Below are 26,734 nucleotides of genomic sequence, written 5' to 3' on the forward strand. Positions count from 1 at the left end.
TGCATTTCCATCAGAGTTGGTGTGATGTTGATATCATTTTTCCCAGTGGCTTTCAGGCTCATGAAGCCCACCGATTCTTCATAACACCTCTCTTTGTGCTCATTCCCCTTCATTTTCATCATCATTTCCAGGCTTTTATTGCCTCTCAACAGACTTTTGCCACCAGCTCTGTATTAGTCACATTGCTAAAAAGAAATACCTGAGACTGTGTAATTTATAAGAACAGAAGTTTAATTGGCTCACAGTTCCACAGACTGTAGAGGAAGCATGGCAGCATGTGCTTTGGGAGAGGCCTCAGGAAGCTTCCAATTACAGCAGAAGGTAAAGAAAGAGCCAGTAATTTACATGGCCAGAGCAGGAGGAAGAGAGAGGGTGGGGAGAGGCACCACACACTTTGAACCAACCAGATCTCATGAGAATTCACTCACTATCACGAGAAGAGCACTGAGGAGATGGTGCTAAACCATTCACGAGGACTCTGCCTCCATGATCCAATCACCTCCTACCAGGCTCCACCTCCAAACATTGGGGATGATGCATATCCAAATCATATCAACCTCCAACTGGGGTCCCAGAATCTAGTGTTAAGCCCCCCTCCAAACTAGCATACACATAATTGTCATATTTAATCTCCCTAAAACTTTTCTCTTTAAAGGAGAATCCCCTGGTCAGGCATACGCAAAGACACCTGTCACCCTAGAAGACTAAGCCCCAGATCCTATCCTACTTATCACAATTCTCCACCACCAGGTCTCTTCCAAATGCACCTATCTTTCTGCAAATCCTCTCCTCCCAACAAACCCAGACATACTCATGTGAGTTCCTATCTCTCTACTTTTACACTAATGTCACATATTAAATAAGTTAAACCAATTAGAATTCAGCATTATGCAATCTTCCCACCACTCCAATCATTCCTCCATTCCACTGTTTGGCCCATGAGACAAACATAGACGATGTCGCCTTGTGAATAATCTTCATTCTGCTGCTGACTGTTCTCCTCCTCTAACTCAACACCAGCACCTCATCCTCGCTCTTCAATATTTGACATGCATTGAGATCAGCATAGCTAGAAGCATCTGAATGTAGTAGACATGATCACCCCTCCAGCCTCGAGCTCACTTGGGCTTGTCCTCAGCAAACTGAGAACTCAGTGATGCCAAAGTACAGTCCACAGAGGTGAAGGCCCACCTTCCTTGCTCTTCCACCAGCCTTGAGTTGCCTCATGGATGTGGTAGTACAAATATCTTGCCCTGCTGATTTGACTCCAGTGACTAAAGCAATGCTATTTTTGTTCAATGCCATTCCAAACACAGACCAACTATAGAAATGTGAAAGCTAGAAGGGGCAATGTAGTTCAAAGAAGTAGCAATCTATACTAACTCTGCAGGGAAGAGTGACCGTGCTGAACTTGAAGACAGAAGCCACATGCACATCACAGAATTGATATGAGAGCTTATACTTTGTGGTGTACTTCAAGGAATTTTAAGAGTAAACTCTGACTTTCCATAAATTGATAGTAATGTGCTCCCCTTTTGAATGTAACCCTTACATTTCCTATGACACTACTGTGACTGCTCCAAGTGCCCAACCGGATCTCCCTATTTCAATGCCCAGTTGCAGTCCCACCTACTTCTCAGTCCTCACACTGACCACTGAGCCCGCAGTGATCTCTCTCTCCTCTGAACTCACTTGATACCAGTAGCATTTCCCTGGCATGTAACTTATGCAACCTTGTATCATTATCCATCTGATTACGGGGGGTGTATGTGTATGTAGTCAATCTCTCTGAAGAGATTATAAAGCCCTGAAAGACAGAGACCTTATCTCTTAGTCTTTGCACTTCTACTATCCAGCTGCAGTAAGTTCTGGGTAAACATGCGTGACGATAATGAATAAATTTAAAAATCCAGTTCTTTGGAAAGACCCCAAAGTCAAGGTGCCAAGAAAAATGTTTGCATATTCTGTCTACCTGAAAAATGCCTGCTCATTCTTCATGATCCAGACCAAATGCCAGCTCCTTTTTGGTGTCATTGAAACAAATACAGACTTTGCAATCAGCTAGACAGGGATTCAAATTTTCTGCACAATGACTGGATAAGTGACTTCGAATGGAAGTTGTCACTGAGCATTGGTTTCTAGTTCTGTTAAATAGAAATAGTGAATCCACCTTAGAGAGTCTGAAAAAATAAAATAATATATAGACAGTATCTAGAACAAGGTAGGCATGAAATCAATGGCAATTAGTAATATTCACTGTCTTTCTCCTGTGCTCCCATGCACTTTGCCCATGTTGCACCACCACTTTACACACTGCATTGTGAATATCTGCATCTGCGTCTAGCTCCTCCACTCTTCTGGGAGCTTTCCAAGGAGAGGGATTATCCTACCTCTGTGAGAGTTTATTTCATGTCAGGCTCTGTGTTAGGCTCTCTACATACACTATCTCATTGAATCTTCACAATAAACAATTATTCCCGTTTTATACATAAGAAAATTGAGCCTTGGAGCATTTAAGGAACTTGACCCTGTTCACACAGGTACAAGCAACAGATCTGACCTCTGCACCAATGTTACCCCAAATCCAAACCCTTATCATCTTACTATGCTGGGAGCAAGTATGCCTTAGCTATGCCATGTCAGCCTTCCAATACTAGCACATGAGTGCACAAATAAATATAAACAAAGTGATTATTTCATAAATAACAGGATTCTGATTTCATTTAAATGAATATCTTTGTTTCACTTTGAGATGATCCAACATCTGGAACAGTGCCTGAAACATGACTGTTATGGCATAAGTCACTTTTAAAAAAAAAAATTGTTCTACATTTGCCAGCCTCCTGTTTCATAAAAGGCACACATTTAGTTCATGAAGAAAAACCATGGTTTAGATCCCAAAGAGATTCTCCCACAAGTCCTGAGGGAGGATGTTCATTGCAGCATTATTTGTGGAGGCAGGAAATTGGAGTATCATCCCCGGGAGAGTGGAGAGGGAAAATGTGATAGATGTTCACCCCGGGGTACAGCAATCAGCTGAACGGATCACAAGTGGACACAGCGACATGGATGCTTCTTAAAGGCAAAGTGCCGAGTGGAAAAGTAAGAAACAAAGCAAGATTTATGACAATGTTATTTATACACTACCATTTACAGAAGTTAAAAATACATACACACAAAGAACAGGATACATTTCAGTAGTTGCTGATTAAGGGCATGGATTTCAGCCGGGCGCAGTGGCTCACACCTGCAATCCCAGCACTTTGGGAGGTCGAGGTGGGTGGATCACCTGAGGTCAGGAGTTTGAGACCAGCCTGACCAATATGATGAAATCCCATCTCTACTAAAAATACAAAAATTAGCTGAATATGGTGGCATGTGCCTGTAATCCCAGCTACTCGGGAGGCTGAGACAGGAGAATCTCTTGAACCTGGGAGGCGGAGGTTGCAGTGAGCCGAGATCGTGCCATTGCACTCCAGCCTGGGCAACAAGAGCGAAACTCCATCTCAAAAAAAAAAAAAAAAAGCATAAGAGCATGGACTTCAGGGCTCAATTGCCTAGGTTCAAATTCCAACTTCGTTGCTTAGTAGCTATGTGACCTTAGGCAAGTTACTTAACCTTTCTATGCCTCAGTTCCTTCATCAATTAAATGGGAATAATAAAGGTAAGTAATTCATAAGGTTGTTAGGATAATTAAATGAAAGATTACATATAAAGGACTTAGAACAAAGCCTGGCACAAAGTAAGGTCTATATAGGTATTTACTATCATTCATATTTTGCAAACACCACACAAGGAAAAAATGCATATTAAAAACATTAGATGACTGGTCATACGGAATGTGGACAGGACAAAAAAGAATAAGCAGACAAATAAAAGGAACTGTGCACACAACAGTGATGTTAATTTACCATTAACTCAGAAGTATGATTAATTTAATCCTCTTCAGTTAATTTTTTTTTTTTTTTTTTTTTTTGAGACAGAGTTTCGCTCTTGTTGCTCAGGCTGGAGTGCAATGGTGCAATGGTGCAATCTCGGCTCACCGCAACCTTCGCCTCCCAGGTTCAAGCAATTCTCCTGCCTCAGCCTCCCAAGTAGCTGGGATTATAGGCACATGCCACCACACCCGGCTAATTTTGTATTTTTAGTAGGGACGGAGTTTCTCCATGTTGGTCAGGCTGGTCTCAAACACCCGACTTCAGGTGATCCACCCGCCTTGGCCTCCCAAAGTACTGGGATTACAGGCATGAGCCACCACGCCTGGTCAACATTTTTTTTAAATCACTAGCATTTACTAGTCAAGCTGTTACAAACCATGTACCTTACTGGGAGTGATCTGCAAGTGGCATTTGTGACAAGTTAACTTTCTAGAGTTCAAAAAACTCACCATATACTTAGAACCAACATTATACTTAAGATATGACCACAGCTAAGCCCACTTTGCCTCAACATCCCTTCTCAGCCAATCCTGGCCCTGGGTGAAAAATTAACAAGCATTTATTCATTGGCTACAATCAAGAGAAATAAAGCCATTGAAGTGCACTTTTAAAATATAAAATGCTAAATTGAAGGGCAAGTTGAGTGGTACCTACTATATCTGTTGAAATCCATTCAAAAGTCCTTCCAGCTGGAATACTGGGGAACCCTTTGCAGAGACAGTGGGAAGCAGGGCTAGCCCCAGCAGTTGCTTGAATGACTCCTAATGGGTCTCCTTATTAATGGAAGACCAAGAGATACATAGGAAAGGAAGACTCATAACAAAATAATTCCAACTGACTTTAGCCTCCAGGTTAACTAATACCTCGTGAAATCTAATTACTACAATTAAGCTGGGCCCCTCCCCTAGAGGGTGAGCCAGCAGCATCCGCACCATGGACAGCAGGTAAACATGAAGTTATTATTTCAGAAACTGAGGGAAAAAAATAGTTTTTAGACCAGTTACTTTTTAATGTTATCAAATCATTAAAAATTACTAAATTGTCAGCAATAAGATGCAAATGCTCAGTGATATGATTATGCTGTGAGTACAGCCCTGATTTTTAAAATGTGTTAGTACAAATATCAAATCCATAGGTATGGTTTTTGCAATACCACACAGCATTCCAAAATCCAGTCCAAAGAGAAGTCCCATTATTTTACCATCTTCTTATGATTCTCAGCAATTTCAGACTGCAATGGCCAAATTGATGCCAAAGTTTAGAATATAGAAACCTGTGCATGCTGGCACTATCTATGTCTCTTTCATAGGTAAATTATGTGAAATCAAAGCTTTGACTTGGCCAGCCTTCATATTGGAACCCAATAGAAGTGGTTGTTTTCCTCCCTTATTTTGATTGAATGGCGTTTTTAAAAATGAGTTATTGTAAGGAACCCACATTCCTCTTGGGCCTTGATTTGTGTCTTAAAATGTTGAAGTCCTTTTAAAGCCATGTCTTTCCATGACTGTATCCATGATGAAATAATGATTACGATCAAGTTTTGTGGCAAGTGACTAAAGCCCACTTGGTTTTGGAAAGACAGGTGTATGTTCTCCCTCCAATAAGCATTGGATGTCCAGTGCTGGCAGCTCCACAGTCCTCAGAAACTCAGGCTCCTCCATCCTTAAACAAGGCCTTCACCTTGGGGTCCAGATGACTGCTCCACGCAGTACCAGGCATCATATCAACACTCCAGGCAGCAGAGAAGGAAAGGGGAGGAAGAGAGTACACAATCTTTCTTCAAAGAAACATCTGATGGGTTGCACACACTATTTCCTCTTACAGCCCATTGTCTATAGCTACATCTAGCTTCAAAAAAAAGACTGGGAAATGGAGTTGTTATTCCAAGCAGACGTGGCCCATCTAAAATGAAGGATTCTATTGCAACAAAAAAGAGGAGAATGATTTTGGAGGAAAATTAGCAGACTCAGCCACACTGTTTCCGAATAAAATAATGATTTTTTATACATTCATTTCCCATCTTATATATGCCCTAGTATACTGCACAATTCCCAGTGTTACTATTTCTATCACCAAAAGAATGAAAAAGAAAAATAATATTAGACTATTTCTAGTATTCAAGAAATATTAGGCATTGCACTGGTACATTCACATTTGTTAACCCATTCAATTCTCACATAGCCTTAGCCTCATTTGGGGAAACTGAGATTCACAGCATTGATATGTGAAATGGGAGCATTTAAGCTTAGAGCCCCTCCCAGTTTTCTCTGCCTATAACATGTATTTAACTAAATTCTTTTCTTCCTTAGAATCCATCAACTTCTTTATTCAACTCTCCCCACAACCAAGACCTTTCTTCTGAAGCACCAATAAATAAATCAGGATTCTGCCATGCATCTGTGGATGGATGAATTGCCAGTATTCTCGATGTGGAATGGGGGTGCCCAAATGTTTCCATTCCTATTTTAAGTGATGAATTCATGTTCTTCATGCCCCCATCATTTAGCAAGAGCTTTTATTTTACCGTGTGCCATTCAGAACATTCAGAAGTACTGCATAACATTAAGGGTTGTACTCGTGCCATATAACATTGGAATGGGTTCATTTGGCTTCCACCCTAGAATAACACCCAATTTTCAGGATGTGATTTAGCAGTCCTTCCTTCCTCTGAACTCTAAGTATGTGGCATCTGTATCACTGGAATTTCAAGGTAATTGAATTCATAATTATAGCAGAAGATATTGAGTGTGTAATATGTGCCAATGATGTGGAAATGATCTATGAGATAGAGTGAGTTGCAGTAATTATTACTGTCCCCATTTTACAGATGAAAACACAGGACCTTAGAAAAGCTAACTTGCCCTAGTTCTCATAATTAATATGTAAGAGAGCTGTGACTTGAACTTCTTTTTTACCAAATAGTTCTGTCAACCTGCCTACTATGAATTACCAGTTAGATTGTTGGCAACACAGCAGGTACACAACAGTCAGTCCCTGTTCTCAAGGGATCACAGTTCAGTGGGTTAAATAGAAATGTGCCTTCAACTGCACTGCACTACACTGAAACAAGTGCTAGTACTGGATAAGACCCAGTTGCTGGCACTAACAAGAGAAGTAGCTAACGTCACATTCAGAGTAGAAGACCTTGTGTTATAGCCTTTTATGCGTATGGCCTGTCTCTCTACCTAAGAAGCAAAGTCTCATACATCTTTGTTTCCTTATTCCCTTATACAATTCCTGACACACAATAAGTGTCCATGAAATGGTCCAGGCTATACAACCAGCTCTTGCATAACCCAGAGTGAAAACCAACTACCCTGACAAATCATACTATTTAGGACTGAATCCACACTTTCTAGCTGAGATGCAACCTGCACAGAATTATACTAACTTCATTTTTCAACCCATGGTATTTGAAGACACATGAACTAGTTGGACATGAAAACCCCAGACTGAACAGCAGCTGGACTGTTTTTAATTTCTGGGGCAGGATAGTAGGGACAGGCTTTAGTCATGTGATAAGGGAAGCAGCCACAATACAGAAGGCTTCTGAGCAGTGGGGAAGATGTGCTGTGCTCAGGACTGAAATTGCTTTCTTTCTTAAAAATGCCTGTCAGATGTCTAAAAATCCTCTCTCTAGCAGCAGAGGTGAAGGCATTATCTAATGACCAAAGTAGACACTGAATCAAAGTGGACATTTGAGAGTAGCAGTGGACAGGCAACTGTAATAGCAAATTGGAACAGAAGTAGCTAAAGCTATAGAAACACAATTCATCAGTTGATGAAGTCATCGTGATTTAAGTTTGTACTATGAGCAATTTTAGACAGAGAGACTGAGAATTCTCTGCAGTTGAAATGTCAACTCAAATACAGAAAAAAAAAATGACTATTCCAACATGTAAACCATATAAATCAGCATAGTAAATAGATTGATGTAGGACATGAAAGAGATTCAGCATAGACCAAAGAAAATACATGGTGACCAATGTGGCAACAAGTGAAAACCAACAAAACAAGAACAAGCAAAGACTCCTTATTCATTCAGAGCTTGTTATATAGCAAGGGAGCAAGCCACTGTCACTTGCATTTGGCAAAGACTCAAAGGCAGAGGAGTGAGAAAGCTGCATCGTGGAGAAAAGGGAAGGTTTCAGGTGTGCCCTGACTGGAGGCTTGTTGGCCTGGGGAAGGTGGAGACAGGCTAACTACAAGTGGAGCTTCCTACCTGATGGGTTTGGGACATATTTGGCTTACTCTGGTTATTTCTATACTGGAAACAAGGACAAAAATTAGAGATACTGTCAGTTGTTAATCCAGCTTGGCAGTTTGGGGCCAATGGTTACAGGGGTTATTGTTTCGCTTCCTGGACCAGTTTCTAGAAACAGTGGTTAGACTTCCTGCAAGTTGATTTAGAGATAGCAGGCTGACTTCCTGGGCTAGTTACTAAAAATAACAGATTAGTTTCCAAGGCTGGTTGCTGCAGATTGTGGGACAGAGTTCTGTTTTTGCATATTCAGTTTCTCACCAGGGAAACACATTTTAGGAAAATCTAGTGTAGGGCTGAAGTCAGTGTACCATGAGCAGGACCAGCTTCACCTGCCACTTTCTAGTTGTGTGATTTGTGCCAAGGTGCCAGACTTCTTTCACCCTCAGTTTCCTCATCTGTAAAACTGAGATACTGCATAAGAGTTTGATGAGGATTAAATAAAACAATATACATAAAGTCCTAAGCATAGTGGCTGAACATGGAAAGCAGCAAATTAATGTTATCTGCTGTTAATGTAATCTTACTACTATCTTTTTTTACCTGACTTACTCCAGGAACTTTACCGGAGAAAGGGGATAAAATTCCAAGGGATAGCATTTCAGGGAAAATCCACTGGAGAGGTTTCATAGGCCATGAAGCATATATTGAGTGCTCTGTGTGATAATAAAAAGACTAATTGGGAAAAGTCTGTATATACCTCACCCCAAGAGAAGGATACCATCAGAGAGTTGTCTTTAAATATTTAATATCTTATGTTTGATTGATAACTAATCTGCCTGAGAATAAATTTACTCTAGAGACAGTTACATGGCAGCATTGTGGGAAAAAAAAAAAGTACAGGAGAGATTAAAACAGTCTGCAAACTTCTGAGAAGAGACAACAAAAGAATGCACAATAATAAATAAAAATCTCATGAGGGCCTCAGAGATAGGCACTATAATTATGCCTGTTTTACACATAAGAAAACTGAAGCAGGGAGGGCTCAGTAACGTGATAGTCATAGTCAAGATTTAAGGAGAAAGCTTCACAACTAAGTAGGAAGTTGCAGCCAAAAAAAAAAAAAAATGTTTGGGTGGCCTGTTAAGAACACACCACAGAGAGATGATGCTTAAGTACAAATGGACTGAGAGAATGGGACAAAAAGTGTATAATCACTAAGTTCCCCACTCAAACTTTCTCCATATTATAAAACACTGGCATCATCCATTTTAACACATAGGGAATTATTGTATTTCATTTTCCACCTGCATTTTGTATGAAGTTTCTCTGACATATTATTCACTCCCTAACGGAAGAAGATGTCTGAAAGAAGCAAATTATTCTGTTTTTAACAGGACCAAACCTGCAGCCTTGGCCCCCAAGGTTCTAAGGACATCGTGTAAGCAGCCAACAGTAGGGCAGGCTTTGGTTCAAAGAGCCTGAGTTTGTAAGAAAAGAAGAGGAGTATCCACTAAAAATGTTTGGTTGATTTAACAAAGCAGTTTGTACCTTCTGAAATGTACAAGTTGCTAAGAAATTGCATTGTTTTCCTCTTTTTGTAGAGTACATTCTTAATGTGGTATTTTGGTTTGTGTTTTATGAGAGGTGCTATAGTTTCAGGGTTTGAATATGGGTTTCATTAATCCCATAATTTGTGCCTCCACTGGAAGGAACTGAATATTCTAGACTTGGTGCATAGTGCCCTCTCCTGGATGAAGTGAAATCTCCTTACCTAATATGCAAACCTAGAGATAACAAAATGGATGCGAAAAGACAAGGGAAGGCTCCAGAGGCACATGTGAGAACTGCTATCTCCCCTGGGGATACAGAAAGAATTTGCCCATCCCCAAGATGGTCTGCAAGATCCAGTCTCAGTCCTATCCTATTGAAGGATGAGAGAGTGCAAGACATCTATGACTTAAAAGGAAAAAAAAAAAAAAAACAGGCATGAGAGGATATGGTCACTGTCTGGATTCAGAAGTCTAACCAGAAATCTACACACCTGAGAATGAGTTGGATGGATGAAACTAATCTCACCAGATCAGTTCAGGGACCCAAACAGAACCTTAGTGGTCTGAAAAAAAGAAATGTCATGGCTGGGTGTGGTGGCTTACGCCTGTAATCTCAGCACTTTGGGAGGCTGAAGCGAGTGGATCACCTGAGGTCAGGAGTTTGAGACCAGTCTGAGCAACTTGGTGAAACCCCGTCTCTACTAAAAACACAAAAATTAGCTGGCCATGGTGGAACACGCCTGTAATCCCAGCTACTCCAGAGGCTGAGGCAGGAGAATTGCTTAGAACCCAGGAGGCAGAGGTTACAGTGAACCAAGATCGTACCACTGCACTCCAGCATGAGTGACAGAGTGAGACTCTGTCAAAAAAAGTCACATACGTACTATTTAGCATGACTCCCTGAAATTTGATCCTGTTCATCTCCTACATTTGTTTAGTTCTGATCACAGCAATTGAGTTGTAAAACATGTAGACTGCAGTTAATGGATGCTTTTTGAAGAAGTGCTGATCTGGAAATACCAGACTTTTCTAAAAAGAATAGGAAAGGGGTGTGTCATCAATGGTGCTGTCCACCGATGTTTCTGGTTCTCCTTCTGGGCACAAATAAGGACTGCACTTTCTGTACCTCCAGGAAGTTAGGTGTGGCCCTGTGGCTTGCTGTGGCCAATGAAATCTGAGTGGAAGTTAAGCCTTAAAGAGGTTCTGCAATATTCGCCACATTTCCTTCCCCTCGCCACCGCAAGGTGGGCAAACTACACTCCCTGCAGACCAAATCCAGTCCGCTGTCAGTTTTTATAAATAAAGTTTTATTGGAACACAGTCATGCCCATCTCGTCACACATTGCAGCTGTTTCCATGCTATAATGGCAGTTAAACAGCTGCAATAGAAACCACATGATCGGCAAAGCTGTGTATTGTACTGTCTGACCCTTTACAGAAAAAGTTTGCCAACCCCTGCTCTTGGTGGTGGGGTCCCGGAGAGCAAACAACATAGAGGGTAGCCATGCGGAATGTGATGGACATGTATGAGAATGAAATGAACCTTTATTGTCTTCGAATAGTGAGATTTCAAAGTATTTTTGCTACTGCAGCATAGCCGAGTCCATTCTGACCCTACACGGGTTAAAGAAAAATCTCTGATAAAAATACAAAAAGAGAAAGTATAGAATTGAAAACACCTTGAAAGAGGTTCCCCAAACATTAATGATAGAAAATATGTAAATTCAATGGCATTGACATTATCTTTTAACCAGGTGGGGAATAAGCATGATCCCCACATACCAATGAGGCTATTTTTCAGTTAAGCCAGACAAAGACACGATGTTTTTCCCCAAGATTCTAAATGAATTCATTTCTATATCCAAGGAAGGCCAGCCAGCTTTAATCAGACACTGGTTTGTTTTATGAGAGGAGTGAAGAGGCTCATTACAGCAAATCCCAGGCACACGTTGATAAATTCCTAAAGTTGTACTCTCATAAAACTCAGGAACACACTTCCCATTCCACTCTTCTTCTGAATCACTGAGCCAGAGGCAGTGCCTGATTTGTGACCTTCAGCTGTCTGCCATCCCTCGTAGATCACTTCCACCTAATAGAGCCTTAAAATTGTCATCATTTTCTTTCCTTCCACATTTGAAAGAAATGCTAAAGATTGATCCACCACTGGGTTAGCTATTTTGCAACTTCTCCCACCTGGTTAAGAAGGAAGCCGTTGTAAATAAATGCAGCTTTCCAGGACATTTTAAATGGTAGCAATCACGGCAATTTCAGCAACACAGAGGGGAGGGGAGCAGAGAGGAACGAAAGTGGATATAATGGGCTATAGGTAACATATTTCACCTCTAGGGAGCCAGGGTAAACCTTTTCCCAGTTCCCTCAGATTGAAAGTTGTAACCACCTAATAGCTAGTCAGGAGCTTGGAGGAAAAGAAGTGTTCCCTGCCTTGTTTCCCATCAGCCTTGACATCACATCTGGCTAACTCTAATCACCCCTTTGTGTACCAAGGCAGGATGCAGAGGAATGAAGAGACACGGCTTCTTGTAGACTGGACCCTAGTGGAGAGAGATAACAGGTACCAACATAAGATCATTGCAGATAAATAGGGGACTTTCATCAGAAAGGCCTCTGCGCACCTAAGAATTAATTCACCTGAAACTGGGGTGGGGACAGAAAGAGTGGCAGGAGGGTGTGCTCAGTCTCAGGGGTCAGCCTCCAGGCATTCTGTAAAGCAGCTCCATCTTCCCAGTGCTATGGATGTGTGATGCTCAAGACTGCTTCATCCAAATTCAACTCAGAATGGAAATTCTTCTAACACAGAGCTCTCCCTCAGGCTGTGACAAGTGTTCTCTACAGGCCCAAAGACTAAGGAGAAAGGAGGGAAGGGTTTTTTCCTTCTGTCGTTAGTGCCAGCCTTCTCTGCGAGCCTGTCTGATTCCTTCCAATCTATTCCAGAATAATAAGTAGAAATGAGCTCCCCCATCCCTACAAGGCAGGTAGGAGCCACAAGAATGAAAATAGAGCTGGGAGCCCCAGTTGAGGAGTTAAACAGGGTCCAACATTTTGGTTTTATCAATTGCCTGGGCTTACTTGTTAAGTGCACAGATGACTTCTAACTAGGACAGCTGCTGAACACACTGGAAAAACAAAAGTTCAAAACAGCCTCACTAAATTAAAGGTGAGATCCAAAGCCACCAGCAAATGCAGGTTAATAGAGAGCCCCTACCGCAGCTTAGGTTAAGGGAAGAACAATAAAACTACCCAGGTACAAACAACATACAAAAGTGCTGGGCATGTATGTATGAAAGAAGAAGATCTGGAGATCTTAGTGGACAAGTTCATTGAGTCAGCAATATCATAGAAGTGTTAATAAGAATATAAAAGACAAGCTATAGAAATACCTTCATAGATGCATGCATTCTTTTATTCAGCAAACTTTATCAAATGCCTTCTATGCTCCAGGTATTGTGCTAAAATCTAAGGCAAAGCTCAGTAATCTACAGCAGCCCACCGGTCATACTATTTTTGCATGGCCCTCGAGCTAAGAATGATTCATACATTTTTAATATAAAATATAAAACAGAGTATTAGCCTTTTGGAGAGAATAGTTGCTCAAAGAATACATTGCCTCTCAGCCTGCAAAGCCTAAAATATTTACTATCTGGCTCTCCTCAGAAAAAAAAAAAAAAAATTTTGCCGACCTCTGATCTAGGAATACAAAGTTGAATAGGAAGTGGCCCCCACCCTCGAAGAACTCACAGTTTGGTGTGAACTATATAATCAGTATCATAGTACTTTGTTCTCTCCTGGCTTCACAAGATAGAAAATTTGAAGAAAGCTCATAGAAAGTGATAAAGATTAATAAAAGAATGGGAAGAAGAATTTATGAGAAAAGTTTAAAGGAATTTAGATTATTTACTCTAGAGAAAAGGAGTCTCTGGGGAGACTTAAGAATAGTCTTCAAATATTTGAGGGAATATTATTAAGCAAAAGGCTTTCCGTCATGAACAGAAAGATTAATAGAACATAGGCTAAAAAAAATTTTTATTATAGAGATGGAAGAATTTCCTGAAAAGCTTTTAAACTTCTACAATGAATTAGAATTAGATGAGATCTAAATTCAATGAATTGAGAAATCCATTTTCTTTAAGTCTCTAAACCTAGAGTATTTTCTCATCTGTCTGGGAGTTTTAAGGGCTGTTTGAGCATTGTCCAAGCTGAGAGTGAAGGGTAGACTAGATGCCCTCTGTCTGGGTCTAGCTCTCCAATTCTTCTCTTCAGAACCTGGGGCTTTTCAGAAGAAGCAAATCTTTTTACCTCTCTGGGCCTCAGTTTCCCCCTCTTGCAAAATGAGAGACTCACATGCTCTGAGTCTGATTTCTTAAGCCAAAACCTTGAAATGGTTCGGCAGCCAAAGAAAGTAAAGGAGGTTAAATTATCTCATCTCTCAAGGGAAGAGGCAATAGATGCTGTTTTATTCCTGATGTGAATAAGGAAATTTAGACTTAATATTTGTTTAAGTTAAAGGTAGCTACTAGTTGGAAAAAGCAGAATATGTTCACTGGAGGGAAAAGACCAAAAGAAACTTGAAAAAGTGACTCAAGATTGTAAAAGAAAAAGGGGGAAATGTCAAGGAGGCATATACAAAGAAAGACATAAAATAGGATAGCAGTAAAAACGACATTCCATAATCACAATCAATGTGATGGGATTCTATGCTTCTCTTTAAAAGACATACATTCTTAGATAAGATCTAAATTCAAAATTCAACTGCATGTTGTTTGCAAGAGAGCCACTGATAACCAAGGGACCCACATGTGTAAAACATAAAGGGTTCAATATGGAACTTGGTTAATCATATGCACACTGCGGTCTTTAGGAATGAAGTTGTCTTATTTGGATGTGACCTGTGCCTCTGTCCCAATGTGACCATCCCTTGCTTTTTAGGGAAGGTCACAGAGAAGCATGGTTTAAAGACAGTTATTAGGAACTGATGGTATTTGAAGGTATGGTATTCTTTCCATATACTGACTGATATCTAGAATTCTCCATCAGTAGAAGGACATTGGTGTTGGAATCGCATAAAGTATTATTTCACCCCAGTTCCATCATGGTCATGTTAATTAAATGTTGGCTTTTGATCAAAGAGAGATATGCTATAACGTTGGAGATGCTATACGCCATGCAATATAACTCAACATCTCCACTAATGTCTAATAAGCACCTTACACTAACGCATTTAAACAGAATTCCTGATGCTGCACATCAAATCTGCTTCTCCCACAGACTCACCATCTCAAATGGGAAAATTGCTCAGGCCAAAATCCTGGGAGCCATCTCTTTCCCCTCTCTTTATCTCATACTTCGTATACGCTGCAAATCCTGTTGGCTCAACCATCAAAATATACCCACTTCCAATGCTACATCTCTGGTTTCAACCACTATTGTTTCTTCTTTGGATTGATAAAGTAGCCTTGGAACTGGTTTCCTGACTGTAAACCTAGGCTCCTCTAGTTTGTTCTCATCACAGCAGCCAGACTGATCTACTATGTACAATCAAGGCACTATGGTTGATCATGTCATTCCGCTGCTCACAACTCTTCCATAGCTCCCCATTTCAATCAGAGTTAAACCCATAGTCCCCCAGTGGCTTTGAGGTCCATCTGTTGCTAGCTCTGTGGCCCCTCTCCTCCCACTCACCCCCTTGCCCACTTCACTTCAACCACGGTCTCTTTGCTGTTCCTTAAACTGGCACTCAAGCACATACCAATCCCAGAGCTTTTGCTATTCTTTCTTCCCAGAACTCTCCTCCCCCTGATATCCAGATGATTCCCTGCCTCCTGTTCTCACTTCTCTGCAAAAATAGTGTTAGACGTTTCCTGCCCACCTATGTGAAATGGTAACACCATACTCCCTAGTTTCCTTCCTCTGCTTTATTGTTTTCTATAGCACTTACTTTCCCTGGTATCTTGATACTTACTTGTTGTTGTATTGTCTATATTTTCTGCCTCTCATAAAAAAACTCCAAAAAGTAAGGCGCTTTATCTCCATCACTACTGAATGCTCAGAACTGGAACAGAACCTGGCACTTTTTTTCTCCTCAACAAATATTTGCTGAAGGAATATGAACGTGCTTTGAAAATAATAAAGCACTATATATATGGATAATTATTATTTACATGGGTGGGCAAAATGAGATTTTTTCTTAATTTCCAGTTCATTTTTCACTGCAAGATATCCTCTTGGCTCCATCATAAGGAGATTCTTCCTCTAACTACCTAAAGATCACATACTGCCAATTTTGGTCATGAGACACCCAGAAGTGACATTCAGAATAGCCTACAACCTGTTCTGAAGGAAACCATGGGAGTGGACCCAACAACCCATCAAAATGATTTCAGCTGAAACCAGCATATACTGCCAGAGCAACAGCAGCCTGGAGAAACTTAAGACTACTGATAGCAGTTCTACTGCACCATCATCTTGTAAAACTTGTAGAGAAATAAGCACTGAACTAGGAATCAAAAAACCTGGTTTGCTGCCACTTCCCCAACTCAGGGTTTCTTAACCTCAGCACTACTGAAGCCACATGATTCTTCGATATAGGAGATATCAGCAGCATTCCTGGCCTTTGCCCACTAGATTCCACTAGTATCTCCTCCCCACTCCTACCCCACCACCAGCTGTGGCAGCCAAAGTTGTCTTCAGACATTCCCAAGTGTCCCTTCAGGTTGAGAACCACTACTCCAACTCCTAGCTATGAAAACTGAGATAAATCAGTAAACCTCATGAGTGTTAATTTCTTCACTTGTAAAATAGGAACAGTAACACCTATCACATGCAGTAGTTTTAAAGACTCAAGAGATAATATATATAACAAGCACTCCACAAATTTTACTATATTATTATTATACCTATTAGTTTTCACTCCTGACAAATGACTGGAACAATTTATCTTGCTCTGATAAATGACTTTGCTTACGTAGGCTACACTGACGATGGGCATATTGCCTTTCTACAGTCATAAAGTTGAGCTTTTGTGTGCCTTATCTGGCCACACCTGCAAGACACAAATTATCTCCAAATCCATTCCCTGGTTGGTTTCTCCCCTTAAAGAGCATGCCCTTTAAAGAGTACATTTAGAGCCAGCCTGCTCACCCATGGTTAATTCTGTGGGCTGTTTATCTACAGTAGGATTTATTTGAGTCTATCTTGGTAAATGTAATGAAGCCTGGGTGTGCTTTTATGGGGATGTGAGGTGAAGCTAGGGACAGCAGAGAAAAGTCTTAGGTTAGTTTTGGAAATGTCATTTCAGAATCACTTAAATTGGAAAAGTTCTAGACAGTTCTAAAAGGAAAACTCCAATAAACAAACCCATCACAACAAATAAGACAGAAAACCCACGTCTGCTTTTTGGAGCAGAGGATAGTAGAGCATTTGATGTGGATTCTATCTTGGAAACTATTAATAACCTGTTCTGCCAATTTTTCAGTCCTCTGCCCCCAAGGACTAGACAACTGAATTGTGTGGTAGACTGTATCTATTGTGATATTAATTTGGTCTTTCTCTGGTGAAAAGACATAAATGAATGAATGGTAGAAATCTAGGAAGATGGATATAATTACCCCATTTTGCAAACGAAGAGACTAAAAGTGGTTTCATAGCCTATTCAAGGTCACACAGATAATTGATGGAGCCAAGAGATGAACTCAAGTCAGCTAGCTTCAGATCCCAGCTCTTTTCATTAAACGGTGCTGAAATACCTTAACATTCTTGTAGTTCATTTACCTGCCCTGTTATTTCACCACCTGCCCTAGAGAAAGGAATGGCAGAAAATATAAGCAGTTTTTAAGAGGATCGGCACATTTACAAAGGGCAAAGCCCAAAAAAAGATGTTGGGTTGATGTTGTTGCTACTGAAAAACAATCAGGTCTTCCCTGAAGCTACCACTGGTGAACCAGCACCAGGCAGGAGCTTCTTCATCTAAACCCTCAGGAGGATTCACATCTTCTCTTATAGAAAGTTTGAACTGGCCAGGCGTGGTGGCTCATGCCTGTAATCCCAGCACTTTGGGAGGCCAAGGTTGGTGGATCACCTGAGGTCAGGAGTTCAAGATCAGCCTAGCCAATGTGGTGAAACCCCGTCTCTACTAAAAATACAAAAATTAGCTGGGCATGGTAGCAGGCACCTGTAACCCCAGCTACTCCAGAGGCTGAGGCAGGAGAATTGCTTGAACCCGGGAAGTGGAGGTTGTGCTGAGCTGAGATCACGCCACTGCACTCCAGCTTGGGCGACAAGTGCAAAACTCCGTCTCAAAAAAAAAAAAAAAAAAAAGAAAGTTTGAGCTTATTGACCCTTAGCCTGCCAGGTAGGATGCATACCATGATGAAAGCTGCCTCCACCTAAGGGTGAGATTCAAAGCGTGCACAGAGTGTCAGGGGAGATAACTGATACAAAATTTCAGGGAGAATAAATTCAGGAGATCTACTGTACATCATGGTAACTATAGTTAATAACAACATATTGTATAATTGAAAATTGCTAAGAGAGGAGATTTTAAGTGTTCCCACTATGAAAAAATAAGTATGTGAAACCCACAGCCAACATCATATTGAACGGGCAAAAACTGGAAGCATTCCCCTTGAAAACCAGCAGAAGACAAGGATGCCCTCTCTCACTACTCTTATTCAACATGGTATTGGAAGTTCTGACCAGGGCAATCAGGCAAGAGAAAGAAATAAAGGGTATTCAGATAGGAAAAGAGGAAGTCAAATTGTCTTTGTTTGCAGATGACATGATCCTATATCTAGAAAACCCCATCGTCTCAACCAAAAGCTTCTTAAGCTAATAAGCAACTTCAGCAAAGTCTCAGGATACAAAATCAATGTGCAAAAATAACAAGCATTCCTATATAGCAACAACAGAGAAGCAGAGAGCCAAATCATGAATGAACTCCCATTCACAATTGCTACAAAAAGAATAAAATACCCAGGAATGCAGCTAACAAGGGAAGTGAAGGACCTCTTCAAGAAGAACTACAAACCACTGCTCAAGGAAATCAGAGAGGACACAAGCAAATGGAAAAACATTAGATGCTCATGGATAGGAAGAATCAATATCCTGAAAATGGCCATACTGCCCAAAGTAATTTATAGATTCAATACTATTCCCATCAAACTACCATTAACATTCTTCACAGAATTAGAAAAAACTATTTTAAAATTCATATGGAACCAAAAAAGAGCCTGTATACCCAAGACAATTCTAAGCAAAAAGAACAAAGCTGGAGGCATCATGCTACCTGACTTCAAACTATACTAGAAGGCTACAGTAACCAAAACAGCATGGTACTGGTACAAAAACAGACACATAGACCAACGGAACAAAATAGAGAACTCAGAAATAAGACAACACATCTATAGCCATCTAATCTTTAACAAACTTAACAAAAACAAGCAATGGGGAAAGGAGTCCCTATTTAATAAATGGTGCTGGGAGAACTGGCTAGCCATATGCAGAAAACTGAAACTGGACCCCTTCCTTACACCTTATACAAAAATTAACTGAAGATGGATTAAAGACTTAAATGTAAAACCCAAAACTATAACAACCCTAGACGACAATCTAAGCAATACCATTTAAGACATAGGCATGGGCAAACATTTCATGATGAAACCATCAAAAGCCATTGCAACAAAAGCAAAAATTGACAAATAGGATCTAATTAAACTAAAGCGCTTCTGCATGGCAAAAGAAACTATCATCAGAGTGAACAGACAACCTACAGAACGGGAGAAAAAGTTTCCATCTTATCTATCCTAACCTGACAAATGTCTAATATCCAGAGTCTACAAGGAACTTAAACAAATGTACAAGAAAAAAAACAACCCCATTAACAATGGACAAAGAACATTAAGACACTTCTCAAAAGAAGACATAAATGCAACCAACAAACATACGAGAAAAAGCTCAGTGTCACTGATCATAGAGAAATGCAAATCAAAACCACAATATACCATCTCACGCCAATCAGAATGGTGATTATTAAAAAGTCAAGAAACAACAGATGCTGGCAAGGGTGCAGGGAGATAGGAACACTTTTACACTGTTGGTGAGAATGTAAATTAGTTCAACCATTGTGGAAGACAGTGTGGCAATTCCTCAAAGACCTGAAATCAGAAATACCATTTGACCCAGCAATCCCATTACTGGGTATATACACAAGGGAATATAAATCATTCTTTTATAAAGATACATGCATGCATAAGTTCATTGCAGCACTATTCACAATAGCAAAGACGTGGAATCAACCCAAATGCCCATCAGTGAAAGACTGCATTTAAAAAATGTGGTACATATACACCATGGAATACTATGCAGCCATAAGAAGAAATGAGATCATGTCCTTTAAAGGGACATGAATGGAGCTGGAAGCCATTATTCTCAGCAAACTAACACAGGAATAGAAAACCAAACACCAGATGTTCTCACACATAAGCAGGAGCTGAAGAATGAAAACACCTGGACACAGGGAGGGGAACAACACACACTGGGGCCTGTGGGTAGGGGGATGAAGGGAGAGGGAGGGGATCAGGAAAAATAACTAATTCATGCTGGGCTTAATACCTAAGTGATGGGTTGATAGGTGCAGCAAACCACCATGGCACACGCGTACCTAGGTAACAAACCTGTACATCTTGCATATGTACCCCAGAACTTAAAATAAATTTTTTTTGAGACAGGGTTCACTCTGTCGCCCAGGTTGGTGTGCAGTGGCACGATCTCACCTCACTGCAACCTCTGCCTCCCAGGTTCAAGTGATTCTCCTGCCTCAGCCTCCTGAGTAGCTGGGATTACAGGCACATGCCACCAGGTCTGGCTCATTTTTGTATTTTTAGTAGAGACGGGGTTTCACCACGTTGGTCAGGCTGATCTCGAACTCCTGACCTCGTGATCTGCTCTCCTTGGCCTCTCAAAGTGCTGGGATTACAGGCGTGAGCCACTGCACCCAGCTCAAAATAATTTTTTTTAATTAAGCATATGAGACAATAGATAAGCTAATTAGCTTGATTTAGCCACTCCACAGTGTTTATATATATGCCAAAACATCATGTTGTACATCACACATATATCCAATTTGTCAATTAAATTTTTTTTATTTTTTTATTTTTAAACAAAATATGTACACCTAGTTCAAGAGAGGAGATGCTGGCCCCAGAGACTTTCTGCTATACTCACCCCTTCCTTACACTTTACACAAAAATTAACTCAGGACCTCCACACTTCTTAGATTCGTGACCTTACACAAATGACTTAACCCTTCCAAGCCTTCATTTCACTTATTTATAACATGGAGATGATAACATTGCCTATCACCCTGAATTGTTGCAAGGATTAAATGAGATGCAAGCAAAGTGTCATGCACTGCTGCCAACCCATATTAGATGCACAATAAACATAAGCTATTGTTACTATTAAAGGAGAAAGATTAAATTAGGCAATATTTCAATTAACTTTAGCAAAAATGAACATGATTCTCCTGTACTTAATGTGACTATTTCCTCAGGTCAGACAAACATGAGATAGGCTACCCCTCACTGAATCATACCTTCCAAACCTGGTAACTGAGTCAACGTGATTCCCTTTAGGTTTAATTCCAGGCCCTCGTACTAAATTTGTCCCCAGTTAAGACAAATAGGTTGACCTGTCAACAGAGAGACTTATGGAGTCCATCTTGATTAATTCTGTTTCCACCAGGGGCTGAGCCCCATGGCTTACATGTTTAGTTTTTCCACTGTAAAGCCTCAACCTTCCCAGTCCCTGAAAGCAGAGTTCTATGCCCCAGCCACTGTGGCTACCTTTCCTGTCTCTCAACACCTATCACCAGCTCCCTGACTACTTTTTCCTGGCTTTGCCAATGCTAGTGCCAGTTTGATTTGAACTCAGCCTCTTCAAAGCTGTGGTAGTCTCATCTCAACAATTTTCAGATCTTGCATCCCTAGTAGACCCTGGTTAAAAGGTTCAGGAATCCTACAGATTCTTTCCTGGACAAAACTCCTTGAGAGGGATCTTCTAAACTCACATCCCTACGTGCTAACCCTGGATGTGCTACATTTGGCTCCCATCTTTGACTGACCTAGCCTCCAGACAGTAAAGCATGGCATTTATGAACCCAAAGGCTGCAGTCATACAAGGAGCATTTGAGTCCCAGGTCTGCCACCTACTAGCTGTATGATCTTGATCAATCACTTATGATGCTTTCTGAGCCAAACTATAAAATAGCGATAAAAACTCATACCTCTCAGAGTTGTTGTAAAGACTGAAAGAGGTAAATTAGATTTAGTTCCGTAGTTGTCACAGAGAAGCTTTCAATAAGTCGGTGTTATTCTTGATGGAAGGGATCTTCCTCTGTAGCATATCCCCCCTCCACTGCAACTTGATGTCTAGCCATTTTTCACCTATTTAAACTAGACCCTTAACGAAACTACTTAGAAATTACTCAAAAGCCTAGATCATGACAATACTGATACAGGAGCTAAAAAGAAATTATTTAGGCAAATAGGGAGGGTAAGATAGTTCCTCGGTAAGGTATCCTTTAAAAAAAAAAAAGGCAGCCCCAAAATCATTTCTTTTCTAACAAAAAGCAGCCTGAAAAATCAAGCTGCAAGCATAGATAAGCAAGCTAAAAGCTTGCATGGGTAAATAACCTGCAGCTATGCCAATAGAAAAAGGCTACCTGTGGGCCAGGCATGTTCAACATGGCGGCTCCCTCGTCCCTTTTCTTTGTCAACCAGGTTCAGTAAGGAACAGAAAATTTGGAGCCGCCAGCTAGAGAACGCATCTGCATAATAAAAGACTAGGGTGGGGTGGCCAGTTTCTTCACAGGCTATGTAAATGGCACACCTGGTCCAACCATCTTTGGGCCCTATGTTAATCAGACACCGCCTTGTCAAGCTCGTCTGTAAAACCCTGTGTTTGACTGGAACTCAGCCTCTTCAAAGCTGTGGGAGTCTCATCCCAACAGTTTTCAGATCTTGGATCCCTAGTAGACCCTGGTTAAAAGGTTCAGGAATCCTACATATTCTTCCCCTGGACACAACTTCACCATGAAACCAGAAGACCCACTCAGGCACCCCTCTCTCTCTGCAGAGAGCTATTCTCTTTTCTCTTTCTTTGGTCTATTAAACCTCCGCTCTTAACCTCATTCCATGTGTGTCCGTGTCTTTGATTTCCTTGGCATAGAACAACAAGCCTCGGGTATTACCCCAGACGAACGACGCTGCTTCAATACTTCTAGGTCCTTCAAACCAAAGTTATCCAAAATCAAATTTGGACATACACGGTTGTTTAATATTTATTTAGAACTTCATTCCTTCAACAAACATATAATGAGCACCTACCCTATGCCAAGCATTGGGCCATGTGAGTATCAGACAGACATGGTACCTGCCCTCATGGAGGTTACAGTCCCTGTTTCCCAAATCAGAATTAAAGAGATCCTTTTTTGTGGAAAATTTTTTACTAATCCAGATTTGTGTCTAGCACAGTGCTAGCTGGTAAAATCATTCTTTTGCTAGTAATTCCCTGTTTTCCAATATTTTAAATGTATTTTTGTTCTCATTTTAAAACTTAATTAAAATTGAAAAATGTGGCCAGGCTCAGTGACTCCTGCCTGTAATACCAGCACTTTGGGAGGCCCAGGTGGGCGGATCACCTGAGGTCAGGAGTTCAAGACCAGCCTGGCCAACACGGTGAAACCCCGTCTCTACTAAAAATACAAAAATTAGCCGGGCACGGTGGCAGGTGCCTGTAATCCCAGCTACTCAGGAGGCTGAGGCAGGAGAATCGCTTGAACCTGGGAGGCGGAGATTGCAGTGAGCCGAGATCATGCCACTGCACTCCAGCCTGGGAAACAGACCGAGACTCCACCTCAAGAAAAATAAAAAAGGAAAAATGCTTGCTGACTGTCTGCATGAAGGTAACCTTTGGAAGCAGGGAGGTCTGGCCATCTCGTTTTACTACCCTCATGTTTCTCCCAAGTAAACCTGAGCAAATGGCCACCACTGGCTCCTGATCTGTGGCCCAACATCTACTCTCCTCCCTCGAGGTCCTTTGCCATTTTCTCTCTTCTGGAACCTTCCAGTATTCCAAAATAAATACTGTATTTTTAAATCTGAAAATTTAGAACACATACCAGTTACTTACCTGGATTTTTTTAAACAAGAAAGGACTCCCAATTGCTGCAGTCTTTTATAAAAGCAAAGAAATTTCTCTCTTGGGGAGTTGCTACATATGACGCTGCTCTGTTTTGAAGGGTCTTAGATAAGTCTTCAATTTTGTAAAGTTTCAAGATTAATAATACCTTAGGGGGAAAAAATGCTGAAAGGTAGGCAGGTCTTGTCACAGTAAAAGAAAAGATTCTTTCCTGCTTTGCTGTGATTAGCTGCATAAATTGTGGTGCGAGTTCCAGTGCTAAATGAATTAGTATGCATCCCACCCAGAGTGCTGTATTTGTTGAAGTAAAATGCTTACAATCTTTGCTTGGGGGAGGAAAAAAAAAAAGGGTATGTCATTGAGTGAATATGAATTAATCAGTACTTTATAGACAGAACCCATAATTTTAAAGCAGGGAAAAAAAGCCGAGGCATTTATCAGGGTCCCACTCAGCAATCTCCCTCTGTCATTGCTAATAAATCTTTTATGAAACGGAGTTTTGCAATCTTTGCAGGAACATTACCCACCCCCCCACACACACTTTTCCTTTGCAGGAAAAAAATAAGTTAGCGTCCATCTCTAATATTTTACCCTCCCTTCCTTATTTGAGTGTCCTGTACTCAGAAAAAATCTCTGAAGCTCTTTAATTTTAAAGCTTTTTTCTCCCCCAATTTATAATGTTAAGACCTCTTTCATCAGAAGAAATAATTCATATAAGTCTTCTCCCGGGAGATTTAAGGAAAGAAGCTGAGTTTCAGGTGAGGAATGCAATATTTTTAATAGGTATAATATCCCAGACCTGCTAAACAATCAATATTTATAGATGGAGTGATAAAGTCCATCGGGAACTAGAGTTTGGAGATGGGTAAGAGGATAATTAAAGGATACAACCTTCCAATTCAAATGTTTTATAATTTTCCTATCACTACTCACAGAAGCAAGATTCTGCTGAATTATAGACAGCCTGCCAATAACCTCATGATGCCCTGATTTAATTAGGATTTTATGTTCCCACCTGAAGGTTAGGTTCATTAGCTGTAAAATAAGCCACTGGATGTCTGGATTAAGAATTAAAGGGAACCCTAAACGTAGAGTGGCACATAGCCAGTTTCTAGCCACTTAAACCATGCAAATGGACGTGTGATCATTCTCCCCGAGGTTGGTAACTTTTTATTTTTAGTCACAAATCCACAGGCCATTTCTCTTGGTTAGGGCTGGGACCTGATGGCTGGTCGAAAGCTTAAAAAGGTACACAACTGAGGAACAAGTTGTTAAGAGGCTATTATGAAGGATTGACAGGAGGGGGTGGGAGGCGCATAATGATTTTGCCATTAAGCTTTCGTTCCATTTTACAGCTTGGATTTATTTATAACAACAGGTGGTGGTATTTGTGGGGAATTGCTTGTTTTTTCATTTGAGAAGGGCAGCTCCATACATCTGCTGGGAGGTGAAACAAAACCTTTTCCAAACACCCGTTTCCTCGCTTTGTGCATCACCATTAGGAAGGAAGAATTTGTAGCAAAAGGCCACCCTGCCATTATTTCTTCCTGATGACACTCATTTAGCAGCCATTAAAATGCAAATAGAACTATGATTTTTAGATCACAAAATTAACATTAACGGTTGGATGATTGATTAAAGGTCATGGCAACGGTATAACTTAATTTCTTAGATAATTGTGTTCGGTTTTCTGCAGACTGTTTGGGTTTCCGAATTAATTTTATCTGTTGTTGAACACTGACAGGTGCAGTAATTGGCACTATCTCCTTTGGGCTCATTTCTTCCTGTGCACCTCGCCCTCTTCTCTTCCCCAAAGCCATTGCCTACAACACAGAAGAGAAGGCCAAACTGGCCAGCTTGCATCAGCAGACTTATGCATCCGGGTGAGGTCACTGGAGGGGTTATTACAGAGCTGCAAAGCCCCAGATAGAATTTCATTCGGTGGCTAACGAGTTTTCCCTCTAAGAACTCCCTGCATCAGGCTCACTGTGGTAAAGAATGACCCCTGCCCCTCCCCTGGGCCTGAGGCTAGCCTCTTCAGATCCCTGACCAAAGGATCCCATCTCAGACCCATTTTTCTTTAATGGAGGCAATAAGCCATGGGATAGAGGTAATAATAACCCCACCGACTTTTCTTTTCGTGTCACCTTTCTATGTGAGAGTTCAGGCAGTGACCCAGGAAACTGAGATGGGAAGTGGACGGAGATTGGGTCTATCTGCAGTGCTTCTCAAATGTCAAAAAATAAAATACAGATGATGCTTACCTGGCAGGCTACATACCTTCCTCAATCCCAATAAATACGGAACCCTGTATTGTAAAGCCAAGAATTCACAGGAGCAGCACCATAGTGCTGAGAGAATTAAGTTAAACTTTATTATAATTATTATTATTACTATTAACTCTCAAAATGATTTTTCCTAGAAGTTTCAAAAGACTTCATTTTATCATGACGGATTCTATTTTGCAAACTTCTGTCCATCAGTTAAATTCTAACTCAAATCATATCCTCTCCTTATAAAGTCTTAGACTAATGCTTTACAGCCAATTCCTAACTGACTAGTCCTGCCCTCTGAGAGCTTACAGTCTGGTAGGACAGGAATTGCACATGAAGCAATTAAAGAATAATGCAGAGTAGTATGCTAAGCCGTTTCCAGATGTAAGATCCTTAAGGTCACAAGCATGTCTCATCAGGCTTTAATTCAACACACGTATTCATTCAACAAACATATGTCAAACACCTTCTATGTGCCAGGCTATGTCCCCCAGTACCTAGGATACTCTAGAACACAGTCCCTTCAGAATGTAACTTATAGCCTCTGATGGGGTTCAT

This window comes from Theropithecus gelada, chromosome 11, assembly GCF_003255815.1.
Source record: "Theropithecus gelada isolate Dixy chromosome 11, Tgel_1.0, whole genome shotgun sequence".
Taxonomy (NCBI): domain Eukaryota; kingdom Metazoa; phylum Chordata; class Mammalia; order Primates; family Cercopithecidae; genus Theropithecus; species Theropithecus gelada.